General features: G+C 35.6%; 1 pseudogene; it reads left to right on the top strand.

Annotated features, from left to right (window-relative positions):
* Positions 1-18,585, top strand: part of LOC115524037 — a 122,763-nt pseudogene that overhangs the window by 12,615 nt on the left and 91,563 nt on the right.

The raw sequence follows: 18,585 nt of genomic DNA, 5'->3' as shown, positions 1-18,585 counted from the left end.
CCAAGATGGCTTATGATTTTATATAGAGCCGCCTGGGTGGCTCAGTCGTTTGAGTGTCCAACTTCAGCTCAGGTCATGATCTCACAGTTTGTGAGTTTGAGTCCCGCGTTGGGCTCTGTGCTGACAGCTCAGAGCCTGGAGCCTGCTTCGAATTCTGTGTCTCCCTCTCCCCCATTCACACTCTGTCTCTCTCTTTCTCTCTCAAAAATAAACATAAAAAAATTTAAAGATTTTATATAATATTTTCAGAAAACCATGTATACCTAAATCCTTGGATTTTAGCTGTGTTATACTATAAGGAATCCTAGGCCAAGGATATTTGGCTAAGAGTTTTGATAAATAAGGACTCTTCTACTTTCAAGACAATATTAAGAGTCTCTTTAGGATGACTTTCAGTTAGCAATTTGCAAGGAAATTAGACCAGGTCACCTGTCTCTTTCCCTAGGAGCATTTCCCCAGTATTCAGGTCAGCGATGAATCATGGTCTAGCTGCTTTAACTCTTTTTTTCCCATTTGTATTCCTTTCAGTTTAATATCCCCTTGCTATATATATTTTTAAGTTTTTAAAAAATATTTGTCTTACAAAATTTTCTCCAAAATCTTTTTACCAAGTAATATGCAAAAGGACCACTGGGATTTGAATTTTCCAGTGAGAAATGGCAGTCCCCCCTACAGCCAGGGTAATGTGACTCCATACCTTCTACCTTCCCTCTAATTCAGACTTTCCAGCTCAGCAGATGTACAATTTGCTACAAAGCTAATAATAACATTACATTCACTAGAAATTGCTCTTGGTCCCTACTCCCAGTCATCTAACTTTATTTTGACAAATAGAGAATCCTAGAACTGTCATAATAGAGGGATTCACAATTAGCCTTAATGAGGCCAGATGAGGTAAACTTATGACCCAGCCTAAAGTATCTCTGGAATATACACTGTCAAAAATAAAGTTACTGATACGATGTTTCAGGGCTTCAATTTACTTGGAATGCTTATTTAATCTCAGGCTTGGGAACACTAGATTAGGAAAACAAAAGAAAAAGCGTGTTGAAGAGGTAAAAAGTTACACAGTTAGGCAATTGCATTCTCCACCAACCAGATTTTAGAAATCTTCCTTCCTTTCATAATTCAATTTGAAGGCCCACTAATTTAACTAAAATATCCCAGCTTTTTATAAATTTATGTATATAACTGAAGTACAGTTGACACACCATGTTATGATAGTTTCAGATATACAATATAGTGATTCAACAGGTCTGTATACGTTATGCTATGCTCAGGCGACACTATTTTAATACTGTTGACTGTGTTTCCTATTCTGCACCTTTTATCCTTGTGACTTATTCATTCCATAACTGAAACCTATACTTTCGACTCCCTTTCACCCATTTTGCCTATCCCCTATCCCCTTCCCAATGGCTACCATCTGTTTTTCTTTGTATTTATGGGTTTGTTTCTACTTTCCTTTGTGTTTTTACAGCTTTTTAAAGTAACAAGTATTTGCATTTTTCATTCTGTTTTCAATGAGGTCACTATTCTAGGGACAGTAAGATAGTTGTGAATTATTCACCTTGATTGATGTATGTTGATCAAAAGAAATTCATCCAGGTAGGCCAAATTGATAGAGTTTGCTAAAGACCTTAAATTGCATTCTTCAAGGCTGGTTTTGTTACAGCATAGGGGTAGTGTAGAATTAGGCATCATTCTGGTTAATACCTACATGAGGCTAGGAGAGAAGTCTCACGCAATCCATTTGACATCTATGCCCTGGAGAATTTTGCTTACAGCTGTTTTCAAGTGATGCCTTTCCTGTGTAGATGGGGCACAGTTCTTTGGCACAGTGACCCTGTAGTTTGATTTTGTCCTTGGGTTTCTGTCATCTCAGTCCATCAGACACAAAGTCTAATTACTGACACAACTAGAACCAGGCAACCATCTTTGGGATATAACCAAGGCATCTGATTTAGCCTTATAATCGTTTTTGAGTCTTCAACTATGTTTTGGTTTTGGTTTTTGGTTTTTGGTATTCTTTTTTTTTTTTTTTGGTGGTCATCTACATAAACTACTTCAAATTTCCACAAAAATTACATTCATTCTGAGCCTATTTGTCTAATTATACGTAAGTGCTATTGGCTATATCCTAAGATTCTGTGCATATTATTATAATGCATTGAGAATGGGAGACACATATAAATATATAGAGATCAATAGTTGAATTAATGCAAAAGTTAAGATGTTTAGGAAAGTTTTGAAATTTTTATTATGAAAAATTATGTATATATACATATATTCCATCATCAAGCTGATTTCCAAACATTGAAGTGTCCCTTAATCCAGAAAGTCTCATCACTGAGTCAGGTGGCCAGCTTTGCCTTGGTGGAGATAGAATCTGGGGCTCTGACGGACAGTCATGGGAGCAAAAGATCTTTGGAACCTTCTCTCCTTCACTTCTTGGGCAGTGAATCAGCCTCCTCCTGAACACAGTAAACTCCCCTTGAATTCTGTTCCCTTAATTGTGTTCTTTGACATAATCCAGTTTACGAGTGGGCTTTTACCCCACTGCTCCCTCTTGTTTACTACTAGAAGGCTGTTTTCCCCAAACTATTGAATGTAGCTTATGATTTCCACTTTTATTTCACTCTCAGTAGGAGGCAAGATATTAGCTTTTCATTCAGGCCTTTTCAGGTTCTATGGCTTTAATTGAAGCAATAAATTTAGCACCTTATTTGAGAATTATCTGTTATAAATCAGGATCCTCATAATTGGATTTGAGTTCGTTCAGACTAGGATATAGAGAGTGAATTTGCTAAGGTGTTTGAGGAGTTTGGAGCATGGCTGGGGCTGCTCCCTTCACCAATCAAACTTTGATAATAAGCTGTCAAACTTTTAATAGAAAAACTATATATATTTACTTTTTTCACTCCATTTTTAAAAACTAAATAAACAAAACCACCCAGCTGATCAGGCTGTCATTTCCTCACAGGCCTTTTCAAGTCTCCCCTACAGCCTCCCTTTCTTTTGTAAGGTGTGGAATTTCCCCCCTAATTATGTAGTTCTTTTACCTTTAATACCTTCTCCTGAATATTCCCCTTCCTTCCCAAGTGCAAGTTTATACAAGGCACCCAAGATCAAGAGCCCACCCTATCACCACATCTAGAAACATCCTTGTCAATGGCATTGCATTCATTTGTTTTGAAGTGCCAGGGTGGGTCAGTTGGTTGACCATCTGATTCTTGATTTCAGCTCAGGTCATGATCCCAGGGTCGTGGGATAGTGGGATAGAGCCCTGCATCAACCACTGTGCTGGGCTCTGTGCCAATCATGGAGCCTGCTTAAGATTCTCTCTCTCTCTCTCTCTCTCTCTCTCTCTCTCTCTCTCTCTCTCTCTCTTTCTCTCTCCCTCCCTCTCTCCCTCTCTCTGTCTGCTCCCATCTTCCCCATTCTATCACTCTCTAAAATAAATAAATACATAAATAAATTAATTAAGTTTGTCTCTGTGGCTATCATAAAGACAGTAGGAAGTCACTTATATGGTTAACATTTTGACTACTTAGGAAGGATTCCATTTATATGTTGGGAAGGGTAGGACCGTTACCCTTCTCAGGGTGGATGTGCCCAGTAGCATTTATCTACTGCTGCAGATTAGATGGAATATGCCTGGAAACTCCTGTCCATAAATATGTGCAATCTATTGAGTATCTGTATCAACTCACATAAATCCCTTTCACTCAGTAGAATAAAAAATTAGTGATGTGCCTTCTGAATATTAATTCTAAGAATATGTGCCTATATAACTCACCCGGTTTCTGTTGATATTGTTTCATAAAACAATCCAGCTATTTAAAAGAATACTCTCTTTGGCCTCCAGATATCTGTATATTCTTACAGATAATAGAAGACCTTAATTGAGTTACCTTGTAAGTGAATATCACATTTCTTCACTGCCATAAGGCTTCTTAAGCCAACGGCTTAAGAAAGCTTTTCAGGGATAGGTAAACTAGTCTTACATACAGAGTTTTCTCTTCATTTCATTTATTCTTTCAAATTTTTAGACTGAACGAAGGCTGTTAGCAATGACCAAGGAAGAGAAATTCTGCTATCCTTCTTTCAGTCTTATATTAATAATTATTTAACTACTGGATCTCTTTTCTCCAAATTCCACTGGTAAGACTCCCCACAATTTACCCCATCATTTCCCTCATACAAAGGATGGGTATGTAATAATTCTGTCATCAAAGTCTCATTATGTTTTTTTCCCTCACCTTTTCTTCTAAAAAGTACCCTATTATGATTTATGAGCCTGTAAAGCAATCCTATTCATAATGCCAGTGAAAGGTAACACAAAAATTGAATTGTCAGATCAGACTCACACAAATCAGAGACATTACCCAGCATTAAATGTTACTAATAATATGAAATACACAATCATGCAAGAAGAAAAGGCAAAGATGGGAGAAATCTGCACATTCTGCATAGTTCCTTGGTACTTGTTTCACATTGGACACATTCCCTCTGGCCTAATGGGATAGATGAGGTCACTAAGTGTAGTTTCTGGGTCACTTCACCCAAAAGTAAGAGCTTAGGTTTTGAAGCATCTTTGTTTTATATTCAGATGATTCTAGGGATTGTGTGACATTTTCCAGGGAATCATGATTCATAAATCTGTAGATTTGAGATTTGTTTACTATAAAAAATCCTAAAGCATGATAATTCCTCTAAGACTAATCCATAGATACTACTCTTACAGTAAATATCAGAAGTTTATTTACCAAAAGATCAAAATGTAAGAATACTTGCAAGGAGATAAAACCAAGCCATCAACCAACCTCCTTTTTCCCAGGACAACTTTCCCCAACAAACTCTATAACTCTAAAATCTAAAAGTTAACAGGAAACAATGTCAGAAACTTGACGGAAAATGAGTTTGATCTAAGACTCCTAAATCTAATGATATGTGTTAAATGTATAAGAAAAATAATGTATATGCAGCTCTAGCTAATTAAAGAAAATACTTCACATGAAAGTCTTATTTTTTTTGAAAATCTGATTTTTTAACAAAAATATTCACCCAGATTTTTAAAGAAACATTATGCATATGTCTCCATTTTCTACTTAAACTCTTACATATATATATATTTTTAATTTGATTCCTTTTGAGTTTATTCTGGTGTATGCCGGTTGTATCGATCCAATTTTAACTTTTTCCACATAACTTCCTGCTTCCCAGATATCTTTTATGAAGTCATCTTAATTCCAGGATTTCAGATACTCTTTTAAAAATATAAGTCCCCATTATAGGTTGATTCTATTTCTGGATCCCTATTCTAGTTCATTGGTCTTAATGTTCATCAGGAACCAATACCAAAACATTCTTGTTATGATGGGGCATGTTAGTTTTCTGGGGCTGCTGTAACATAGTATCACAAACTGGATGGCTTAAATAAACAGAAATAAATATGTCACAATTTTGAGGCTGGAAAGTCCAAGATCAAGGTGCTGGCTGATTCAGTTCCTGCTGAGAGCTCTCTTTATGGCTTATAGGTAGCCACCTCCTTGCTATGTTCTCACAGACTCCTTTCTCTGTTCATTCAGGAGAGACAGATTAGCAGATAGACAGGGAACATTCAGGAGAAAGGGAGTTTTCTGGTATTTCTTCTTATAAGGACACTACTCCTGTCAGATAAAGGCCTTATCCATATGATCTCATTTAAACTTAATTACTTTCATAAATTCTCTATCTCTAATATAGTCACATTGGGCGTTAGGACTCCAAGATATGATTATGTGGGAACACAAACATTTTGTATATAACATGGGGTTTTATCATATGTATATATTTTATTATCTAGTGGAATCTCTCCCAGCTCCTTACTATAGCATATCATTTTTAGGATTGTTCTTACTATTTATTCTTATGTCTTTTCTTATATGAATACTATAATCAATTTCTCTCATCCACACACACAAACACAAGACTATGTAATATGAAGTAAGTTTAACATAATAAGATATTTCACATATGTGTATATATTGATATTTACATTTATATATATGTGTGTTTGTATACCTGTAATGGGGGAAAAAAAGACACACTTGTTTTCCAGGAAATTTGAACATTTACAAAAGCTACATTAACCTATATTAAATCATTTGTTAAAAGTCACAATATACCATAAAGTAAATCTAATTAAATGCAGTATATGATCAAAATAGAAAAAAAAAAGTGTACATTTATTTGGAAGAATAATGGATTTCCCAATTAGACACTTTAGGTCAAAGGCAAAATGAAAATAGATGGAAAATGATTTTTAAATGTTAATGAATATAATATATACTGGAATTTGAGACACAGTAAAGTTAGAGAGTGAAAGAGGACTTCAGTTACCTACATTTTGACCTCAGTCTGTACTTTCTAATTGATTAAGTTCTTCTTTCCAGCTTATCTCTTACCTCAAGCAAAAGACCCTGAAAGCAAAGTATCCCCAGGTGGAAACTGAAACTACCCCCTCCACCAATAATCACTACCCCGATTCAGCAAGACCCCATGTAATTGAACCAAAGACAATGATCAACCTGACCTTTCCTGCCCACCTAAATGTACCCACTGACTTTTGTCCTACATTTTTCTCATATAAACCTAGAGGTATTTTCAGCATTTTGGAGACAGTCTGTGAAACACTAATCCACTGTCTTCCTGGTGTTGGCCTTATTGAAATAAATTCCTTTATTGCTTCATCACTGTTAATTTCTCTGCCTTTGGATTTTGACAGTGGTGGGTGGCTAAAACTGGTCTGTAGGGGACTCCTGAGCCAGGTGTTTTTGCACTCCTGCACCCTGGCTACAAGAATAGTGTTAAATATTTATATAAACAAACCATAGGCCCCAAATGGTGTCACCTAAGGCCCTATGTCCATAAACCAAGACTTAAACCTAACCTAACTGCAGTTTCAACTCTCTAAGGTATGAATCCTTTAACCAATCACCATTGACATTTCCTAGTCAGCACTAGGAAATTTATTGATAGACCCTTTCTCTTCCCTGTAAGAGGGTGATGTTGATAAATAAATAAATAAATAAATAAATAAATAAATAATTCTTCATTAATATTTTCTCTTTTTTTTCACTCACTCGTTACTTTTTTTTTTTAAATTTTTTTTTTCAACGTTTATTTATTTTTGGGACAGAGAGAGACAGAGCATGAATGGGGGAGGGGCAGAGAGAGAGGGAGACACAGAATCGGAAACAGGCTCCAGGCTCTGAGCCATCAGCCCAGAGCCTGACTCGGGGCTCGAACTCACGGACCGCGAGATCGTGACCTGGCTGAAGTCGGACGCTTCACCGACTGCGCCACCCAGGCGCCCCACACTTGTTACTTTTAAAAACCTTTCCTTTTCTGTAGTACTTTGGACTTCCCCTATGCTTGCTAGATGGGATGCTGCCTAATTCATAAATCAATTAATAAAGCCATTTAGGGGCACCTGGGTGGCTCAGTCAGTTCTAAGTGTCCAACTTCGGCTCAGGTCATGATCTCATGTTTTGTGGGTTTGAGCCCCACATTGGACTCTGTGGTGACAGCTCGGAGCTTGGAACTTGCTTCAGATTCTGTGTCTCCTTTTCTCTCTGCCCCTCTCCCACTTGTGCTTTCTCTCTGTCTCTGTCTCTTGCTCTCTCTCTCAAAAATAAATAAACATTAAAAAAACAAAAAATAAAGCCACTTAGATCTTTAAAATTCACTCTGTTGAATTTTTATTACTTAACAATATAAACATAATGAAAAAAATAGAAAGTAAATGAGTTAAGAAAGAACTTCAAAAAATATATAAAACTTCAACAAAGCAAACCAAAAGAAAGCACAAATAGGGAATAATATAAAAATTAAAAAAATCAACAATCCAAAACCATCCATAAAATGGAGGTGCTAAATGAATAAAAATAATAAATATGTACCCCCAAATAAAATTCAGAAACCATTCAATAGCCTAAAGAAGGAAAAATAAGAATTATAAATATAAGAAATCATACTACCGTGCTATAAAACTAGAAATCAACCACAAAAAATAAACCTAGAAAGAGCACAAATACATGGAGGTCAAATAACATGCTACTTACTAAACAATGAGTGGGTCAACCAAGAAATCAAAGAAGAAATCAGAAAACACATGGAGACAAATGAAAACACAATGGTTAAATCTTTGGGATGCAGCAAAAGGTTTATGGCAACACAAACCTACCTAAAGAGTTAAGAAAAATCTCAAACAACCTAACCTTACACCTAAAGGAGCTGGAAAAAAGATAAACAAAACTCAAAGCCAGTAGAAGGAAGGAAATAATAAGGATTTGAGCAGAAATAAGTAAGATGGAAACTAAAAACAAACAAAAACAAAACAAAACAAAAAACCCAAACAGATCAAATGAAACCAGGAATTGGTTCTTTGAAAAGATCAATAAAATTGATAAACCTTTATACAGACTCACATATTCATACAAAATAAATAAATAAATAAATAAATAAATAAATAAATAAAAGAGTGAAGAGAGAGGCGTGGGGAAAGGAAGACTCGAAATGAAAGAAAAATAACAACTGACACCACAGATACAAAAGATTATGAGAATATTTTGAAAAACTGTGTGCCAACAAATTGGACAATGTAGGAGAAATGGATAAATTCCAGGAACTATATAACCTCCCAAAATTGAGTCAGGAAGAAATAGAAAATTTGAACTGACTGATTACCAGCAATGAAGCTGAATCAGTAATCAAAAAAAAAAAAAAAAAAATCCCAAAAAACAAGTGTTGGGACTCTATGGCTTCACAGGTGAATTCTGTCAGACATTTAAAGAAGAGTTAATACCTCTTCTTTTCAAAATGTTCCAAAAAATAGGAAAATAATGAAAATTCCCAAATTCATTCTATTAGGCCAGCATTACCATGGTACCAAAACCAAATAAAGACACCACTAAAAAAGAGAACTATAGGCCAATATCCCTGATGTACATAGTGCAAAAATCCTCAACAAAGTACTAGCAAACTAAATCCAACAATGCATAAAAAAAAAAAAAAAAGAAAAAAACATTCACCATGATCAAGTGGGATTTATTCCTGGGATGCAAGGGTGGTTCAGTATTTACAAATCAAGCAATGTGATACATCACATCAATAAGAGAAAGTATAAAAACCATATGATCATTTCTATAGATGCAGAAAAAGCATTTGGCAGAGTACAACATCCATTCATGATAAAAACTCCCAACAAAGTAACTTTAGAGGGCACATACCTCAACATAATAAATGCCATAAAGGAAAACCCATAGCTAACATCATACTCAGTGGTGAAAAACTGAGAGTTTTCCTCTAAGGTCAGAAGCAAGACAAGGATGCCCAGTCTTACCACTTTTATTCAACATAATACTCAATTCCTACCCATAGCAATCAGACAAAAGAATAAAAAACATCCAAATTGGTAAGGAAGAATTAAAACTTTCACTATTTGTAAATGACATGATACTATATGCAGAAAACCCTAAAGACTAAACCAAAAACAAACTACAACTGATAAATGAATTCCGTAAGGTTGCAAAATACAAAATCAACATACAGAAATAAATTGCATTCCTATACGTTAATAATGAAGCAGCAGAAAGAGAAGTTAAAACAATCTCATTTACAATTGCATCAAAAATAAAAAAAAAATGCCTAAGAATAAACTTAACCAAAGAAGTGAAACACCTATACTCTGAACATTATAAAACATTGGTGAAATAAATTGAAAACAATACAAACAAATGGAAAAATATTCCATGCTCATGGATTAGAAGAAAAAATATTGCTAAAATGTCCATGCTACCCAAAGCAATCTACAGATTTCATGCAATCCCTATCAAAACATGAATAACATTTTTTCACAGAACTAGAACTATCAATTCTAAAATTTGTATGGAACCACAAAAGACCCTAAAAGCAATCTTGAAAATGAAGGCCAAAACTGGAGGTATCACAATTCCAGATTTCAGGATATTCTACAAAGCTGTAGCAATCCAAGATAAATAGTACTGGCACAAAAATAGACACATAGATCAATGGAACGGAATAGAAAGCCCAGAAATAAACCTACCATTATATGGTCAATTAATCTCAGACAAAAGAGGGCAAGAATACACAATGGGGAAAAGTCTTCAACAAGTGTTGTTGGGAAAACTGGACAGCTACATGCAAAAGAATGAAATGGAACACTTTCTTACACCCATACATAAGGGTAAACTCAAAATATATTAAAGACCTAAATGTGAGATCTGAAATCATAAAAAATCCTGGAAGATGGCCTAGGCAGTAATTTCTCTGCATTGGCCATAACAACACTTTTCTAGATATATCTCCTGGGGCAAGGGAAACAAAAGCAAAAATAGACTATTGAGAATACTCAAAATAAAAATCTTCTGCATGGCAAAAGAAACAATCAGCAAAGCTAAAAGACAATGTATTGTGTGGGAGAAGATACTCGCAAATACATATCCAATAAACGGTTAGTATCCAAAATATATAAAGAACTTACACAACTTAATAACAAAAAAAAAATAGTCCAATTAAAAATAGGGCAGAAGGCATGAGCAGACATTTGTACAAAGAAAACATACAGATGGCCAACAAGTACGTAATAAGATGTTGAACATTACTCATCATCGGGGAAATGCAGGTCAAAACCGTGATGAGATATTACCTCATACCTGGCAGAATGGCTAAAATCAAAACACAAAGAACAAGTTTTGGTGAGGATGTGGAGAAAAAGGAACGCTCATGTACTGTTTGTGGGAATACAAATTGGTGCAGCCATTGTGGAAGACAGTATTTCAGTATTAAAATAGTATGAAAACAATATAAAAAATTAAAAATAGAACTACCATATGATCAAATAATTCTATTTCTGGGTATTTACCCAAAGTGTATGGAAACACTAATATAAAAGATGCATGCACCCATACATTATTGCAGCATTATTTACAATAGCTAAAATATGGAACATTACTCAGCCATAAAAACAAATAAAGTCTTGCCATTTGTAAAAACATGGATGGATCTAGAGACTATAATGCTAAGTGAAATAAATCAGGGAAAGACAAATATCATATAATTTCACTCATATGCAGAATTTAAGAAACAAACGAGTAACAGAAAGTGGGGCTGTCTCTCTGATTTTAGGGGGCAGGATGGTCCTGCCCAGTTCTACAAAGTTGGGATTACTTTTGCAAGAACTGAAGGGACAGGGCCACCCACAGAGTCATGGAGATGACTCTGTTACTGCAGTAGGACAGGGCAGAATACTGAACTAAAGAGGATTATTTGCAAGCCATAAACTCATGAAATTTGCCTTGCTAGGACTTGAACTTGCTTGCTATCCATCACCTCTTCCTCTTTGAATGGGAAGATCTATCTTATGCCTGTTCATCATTGTATTTTGGAAGCATGTAACCTGTTTAGTTTTGTAACCAAACCAAATGTGAGTTTGCTCCTTGGTGAGTCACAGATAGAAATTACACCAAGTGGAATTGTCATGCAAAGGAAACTTTTAAATAAGGAAATCACAGGGAATAACCTCCAAAGCTGTGACTCTCTGAGTAAGGGTGGATGGCTTCTTTCATTTAGAGTTAGGATAAATATTTAGATAAGGGAGGCTTGTTATCATCTGTAGAGATGGGAGTAAGGTTGCACCTTGGGGATACATGCCTATACATACATTGTGTGTTATGTAAATGAGCCTTATGCTTCTCCTTGGCTGAAGACTTTAGTATTATAATGAAGTAAAGGTAACTAACTGTTGGTCACTCTGTGGGTCACTCCATGGTCCATCTGCACAAGTCTGAATCAAGGGTTGAGTTCAAACTGGTCTGGATGGTGTGGCCAGTGGAACTCTTTGTCATGGCAGTCATTACTGCTTGATGGGTAGGGAAAGACACCAGAGTCCTCTCCATGTTCATGCACCTAGGAAAGGTCATATGAAGACACAGAAGGAGGCCATCTGCCACCAAGGAGGAGAGCTCTCACTAGAAACCAAATTGGTTGGTACCTTGATCTTGGACTTCCTAATAGTCTCCAGGACTTTGAATAATAAGTTTCTAATGTTTAAGCCAACTAGTTTTTGATATTTATTATGAAAGCCCAAGTAGACTAAGACAATAGGTTTCATAGTCCCAAGAATCTTCTCCTCTGGTATCTGAGAAACCTGTGACTAGGTGTATTATTACAGCAATGGTGAAGAGTAGAACTATTCAAGAAAAGCAGTCACTGCAGGGAAATTTGGGGCAGCCCTGGATACTGCTGGGAATTGTTACTTACATTACTAGCTAACATTTACAAGAGCTGTCACTGTTAGTTTCACAAGCTGCCAGGAACTTCTGTCTCTAGGAGGGTTTGACAGCTGATGGAGACACTGGTGTTAGGGCCTCGCCTTTGAGGGTGCATCAGGAAGTGTTTCTGTCAAGAGTGACTGTATCTGCCAAGAGGCACTGCAGTCAAGTAAAGCCCTTAGGACAAAGCAGATCCTGTTCTTTCACTTTTAGAGAGAAAGTGACTGGTGGTGAAGGTATTAAAAACCTTTTACATGATAAAAAGCTGAAGGACTAGAGAATGTTTAACTTAGAAAAGTTAACATTCTGGTGATGTGAGAAGTCCATTCAAATATCTGAAACCATCCATCATGGAGTAGTGTTCTATAGTTTAAGATATAAGATTGGAATGTATGGGTGGAAGCTTCAGGAAGTCAAATACTGGCTTAGTATAAAAATTTTTTTTTTCTTTACTTGTAGAACTGTCCAAAGATGTAATTGAACTACAGTGACTTGTTTTTTTAACTTGTGAATTAGAAAAAAAAATGGTAGATTTCCAGAAGAGTTGCAAAAATATACGAGTTCCACATATTCTTCGCCATTAACAACTTCTGTAACCATAGTATAATGATCTAAACTAAGACTAAAACTAATAACAAGAACAACAATGATAATATTGATAGAATATTATGAACTAAGCTATAGACTTTATTTGGATTTCACTTGCTTTTTCCACTGAAGGCTTTTTTCTTTTTCAGGATCTAATTTCAGATCTCACATTACATTTTGTTTTCACGACTCAATGACTTGTAATATCTAATGAGGCCTTGCTGTATTATTACTGAAGTGATGAATTAATGCCTATATTAATTAATATAATGCCTATATTGTTAGCTGCATTTATTATAATAATTTTATATTAATTAATTGTGACTATTTTGTAATAAGGCAAGTTCAAATTTATTTGGATACATCAGTTTGGAATTTTGACTGAATGGCACAGTAAAATTATTACAAATGATATTGGCAAGAATGTACTTATGTAGAGTTCTCCAAGATGCTCTTTGATAACACTCTAGTGATTAAAATACATAGTAATAATATGAAAGTACTGATGCACAAAATTATGCAGGAGTCTAAGTACAAACTTCTGGATATTGTATTTAAATATTAATTTCATGTATCTTAATGGTTATAAAATATTTCACCACTTTTACTTAAACAGCTGGTCAGGCTCACTGTATCTTATTTATGTATTTAAGTGTGATATAAATAGGTGGAGGGGCGCCTGGGTGGCGCAGTCGGTTAAGCGTCCGACTTCAGCCAGGTCACGATCTTGCGGTCCGTGAGTTCGAGCCCCGCGTCAGGCTCTGGGCTGATGGTTCAGAGCCTGGAGCCTGTTTCCCATTCTGTGTCTCCCTCTCTCTCTGCCCCTCCCCCGTTCATGCTCTGTCTCTCTCTCTGTCCCAAAAATAAATAAACGTTGAAAAAAAAAATTAAAAAAAAATAAATAGGTGGAGAAAGTTGATAATATGATAAGCTGAATATATTAAAAAAATTCTTTATCCATTAGTGGTTATTCTAAAACTTTTCTGCCTGAGAACTTGTGTTGTTGAGACTATAGACCCAAACCTCATTGCCTTTGAATCCGTAACCTTGTTAGGTGGATGAAACTATATGGGCAGCCTAACAATATGTATTTTTTAAATATTTATGTGCTTTCTTGGTTTGGCTAAAAAGAAATCGGGGCTCTAGAAAGAATATTAAGATGAAATCATTATTAAACAGTATGGCATACACCTAAGAAATACGAAATTTGTACAGTATCCCTCCAAAGTGTTAATGCCTGTTTGAATTGAGAATGCTAGGTTTGGATTTTTTTTTAATATAAATTATTGTCAAGTTAGCTAATATACAGTATATACAGTTTGCTCTTGGCTTCGCGGGTAGATTTCCATGATTAATTGCTTACATACATCACCCCATGCTCATCCCAACAAGTGCCCTCCTCAGTGCCCATCACCCATTTCTCCCTCTTCACCCCCACCCCCCATCAATCCTCAGTTTGTTCTCTGTGTTTAAGAGTCTCTTGTGGTTTGCCTCACTCTCTGTTTGAAACTATTTTTCCCCTTCCCCTCCCTCATGGTCTTCTGTTAAGTTTCTAAATTCTTCATATGAGTGAAAACAGGATATCTGTCTTTCTCTGACTGTCTTATTTCACTTAGCATAATACCCTCCTCACTCTCTTTTACCTAAAAGTATGTTGAATGGTGCAGTGCTTTTATGACCAAGAAGCAAACTAGTTATGTAGGATGGAAATTTTGAACAATTCAGAGTAGTTACTTTTCCCATTATATATGTATATATTATAATATAATATATATATAATATACAAATAAAAGATTTATATATATATATATATAGAGAGAGAGAGAGAGAGAGAGAGAGAGTATTTAGGAAAGTCTGTTCTCTCCTAAAGTTTCTTGTCTTTTTTTAAATTTACATATTCTGGTTCAACATACATCTGTAAGGTATTTCGTTGGTGACAGTTTCATCAATCAAAGCAAAAGAACCTCAATATGATGCTGAAACTCAGAGTCAGAGCCATGTACTCACGTGTTCCTGTCCATGTAAAAAGCTGTCTTCCAGGGATTATACTTTGATGAGTCTTTGTTTTGTCTAATTAACTTCTCTTATAACTGTGACATTGGAGGAGAATTAGCTAAAAGTTGTTGAGTTAAAAGAAACAGATAATAATGTAGTTTTATCTCATTGAGATATGTGTAACTTTTAAAACACAGTCTGACTGTTGGGTTTTACCAAATGAATCTTATTCAAAAGGGAGATATAGTTGACCCATACATGACACTCTACTGACTGGGTCTTACACGAATATGTTCCTGTGGAAGTTAAGCTTCCAGTTTTGTTATATAAGAATCTTGGGAGAATTAGAATAAAAATCCACATTCTGAGATTTCTTTGTCATGTAATATGACCTTATTATGAGAGAATTTACTTAATTGCTATAAAAAATGTTCAAATAAACCTGTTCTCTAGAGGGACATTAAGGAGTAAGATGAACTCTTTGTATCCTTTCGTACAAACCCCCCCCGATTTTGAGAGTTACGGTGTTTTCATGATCAGTAACAGAAATCGTTCTTATGACAGATCCATTTACTTACTTTCTCATTACCTATTGCTCCCACTGTGTAATTTACTCCTTATATATCATGCTTTACTTCTTACCAAAAGCTCTTATTTGCTTCTATTTTGTTGGCAGTGGAATTGGAGTTAGGTGCTTTTTCCCCAAAATTGGCGCTCTGAAACCACTCCTTAAAATCTTCCACATGCCTTTTTTTTAAATGTGAAATTTATTGTCAAATTGGTTTCCACACAACACCCAGTGCTCATCCCAACAGGTGCCCTCCTCAATGCCCATCACCCACTTTTCCTTCCCTCCCACCCCCCTGAAATCTTCCACATTCTTGGGGCACCTAGGTGGCTCAGTCGGTTCAGTGTCCCAACTTCGGCTCAGGTCATGATCTCATGGTTTGTGGATTTGAGCCCCTCGTCGGACTCCATGCTGACAGCTCAGAACCTGGAGCCTGCTTCGGATTCTGTGTCTCCCTCTCTCTCTGCCCCTCCCCTACTTGTGCTCTGTCTCTCTGTCTCTCAAATAAATAAGAATTAAATTTTTTTTTTAGAAAAAGTCTTCCACATTCTTCTTTTGTATGTCTTCTGCGCATATTCTGAGCCTGCTTTTGTCCTTCAATAAAATATCTGGATAATCCTGATTATAGAGCTCTCTATGATTAGTGCTGGAATATAATACTATCTTCCTCTCTGATTTTATTTATTAAGACACTATTTTTTTCCAGTAAGAAACTAGGAGATGTTTTATCATTCAGTTCCATGAATGTATCCTCTCTCCATTCCACTGTCCTTGTTCTTCTCTATACTTCCATAATTTTGCTATGCTCTTTGCAATACCTCTTGTATTGGAGCTCCACAAATAACCCTCATTTTGAAGATTTGTTAGTAGGACTCGCAAGACTCTGTATATAATTATACTAACTACTAAGGTTCATCACAGTGACATAGTAGGAGTATATAGTCAGATGATAATGGAAAAAGGCATGGTTGAATTCTAGAGGAATTTGTGTTCAGGCTGTTTTATGCTCTCACCCTCCTATGAGTGCTCACAGAGAGTATTATTCTTCAAGCAATGAAAATGCGCCAACATGTATGTGATGTTTCTAAAGGGAAGCCCATTAGAGACTCAAGGTTTATTATTGGTAGGTAGTCACATAGGCACCTTCTACCTAAAATTTATCAAAATTCCAGACTTCCAGATTAACAGCGAGTATTGAGTATAAATCTTTTGCACAGTCTAGGCATGATGAAACATTATCATTTAACCCTCTCAAAATCCCAGTTCTGAGCTTTTGATCCAAAGAACAACCTTCCAAGCAATCTCAAACCTAGTATGTTTACTCTCTTCTGTGTACTCTCAAACTTATTTTCTATTATAATTGTTTTGTCGAATCCATTTTCTACAAGGCAGAAAAATGGTTTCCTAGCCATGAATTAAATTATGGTCTTAAATCCTTGAAGTCATTCCAAAGATCCCTTGTAGGGATGTTTTGTAGATAAGATCAGATGTAGAAGATCAGTTTGGTAGCATCCTTCTCAGGAAATTATTTTGATGTATCCAGGTATTTTTTTGCCACTTACACTATGATCATTTTTCAGCTCATACATCCTCTACCATTGTTGGAGGTGTTTTAAAAAAATATGTCCATACCTGTGTGTGTGTGTGTGTGTGTGTGTGTATTTTTCCGTTTAGCACAGAGTTGACAGACATTCCGTAAAGAGTCAGATAACCAATATTTTAAGCATGGCAGGCAATGCAGTCTGTGACAATCATTCAACTTTGTCATTTTAGCAGGAAAGCAACCATAGACAACAGGTAAAGGACTGGGAATGTGTGTTCCAATAAAACTTTATTTACAAAAGCAGCTGACGAGTTAGATTTAGACCACTGGCAAAGTTTATTGACCCCCAATTTAATGCAGATGAACTTAATCACTTACATTACTAAACCAAAATCTCTATACATATATACTATTTTCAGAATTATTCCAGACTCAGATGTGTTTTATTTTAAGGAGTTATAACTAGAAAGGAAAGAAGGTGGTAGGATATAAGAGGTATTTTTATACAAACCTCCTCTGTCACACTAAATTTTTGTGTTACAGTTTGAGGGAAAACTTTTTGCTATGTGGATAGAGATGTTTGGTTTAAATGCTCAATTCCCTCTCATCTTATAGGAGTGGAGTAATAGATATTTGGGCTTAATGAGATTTTTGTTATTACATGAATGGCACAGTGTGAACAAAGTAAGTGTAAGAGAACCCAGATAGTTGTCTATTACCAAAGAAAGACACAGGGCATTCAAGAATAAGGATCCAGGGAAATTGTTCTCACTGCCACTTGAGCTACCAGTGGTTTTTCCATTTTGGCTGCACATTATAATTGTCCAGAAATTATGAAAATTTTTAATTAATTCACCTAGAAATAAAAGATGATATTCACCAAAGATAATATCTTAGCATCTTTTAAGGTACTATCAAGATGCAAAATTAGAATTGGTAAATTGTGATGTACAATGACATATTTCTACAATTCATACATAAGATAGCTAACTATATATGAAACAATACAAATTAATCACCACACCAGAATATTAAGAGAAATACAGATTTCTGATTCCCATTCTGGTTCACATTTAATAGAGTGATGTGAAATAGATTCTGAGATAGAGATATGTTTGTGTTTTCTTAAACAGGCCATTGGCGGGGAATGAAAGAGGGATTGAGAATGATTGCACATATGGTTCTGGAAATATTTGTAGAGTAAAATAAATGGACAAATGATGATGCTAAAACCGAAATACAACAAGTGTGTCAATATTGTGGACTGGTAAACAGTCTATTTGCTTGTATCTAAACAACTCTCCTGGTAGAGTAGGCCACATTAACTATTTAGATATTTATATATATTTAAAATAATACCTGTAGTAAAGGTACAGTGAAACTAAGTAATCATGAACCCAGAATTCCATATTCACTTTCTGTATCCTAGAATTTGCAGTCAGATAGTTAGCAATCACTTAGGCTCGCTCTGTCATTTCAGGACCTCACAGTTTACACAATTGATGCTTTGAGCCTGCTGAGAACAATCTTGAGAGACTTTACCATATATATTT

Source organism: Lynx canadensis, chromosome A1 (assembly GCF_007474595.2).
Source record: "Lynx canadensis isolate LIC74 chromosome A1, mLynCan4.pri.v2, whole genome shotgun sequence".
Lineage (NCBI taxonomy): Eukaryota > Metazoa > Chordata > Mammalia > Carnivora > Felidae > Lynx > Lynx canadensis.
This window is presented reverse-complemented; position numbering and strand designations above follow the sequence as displayed.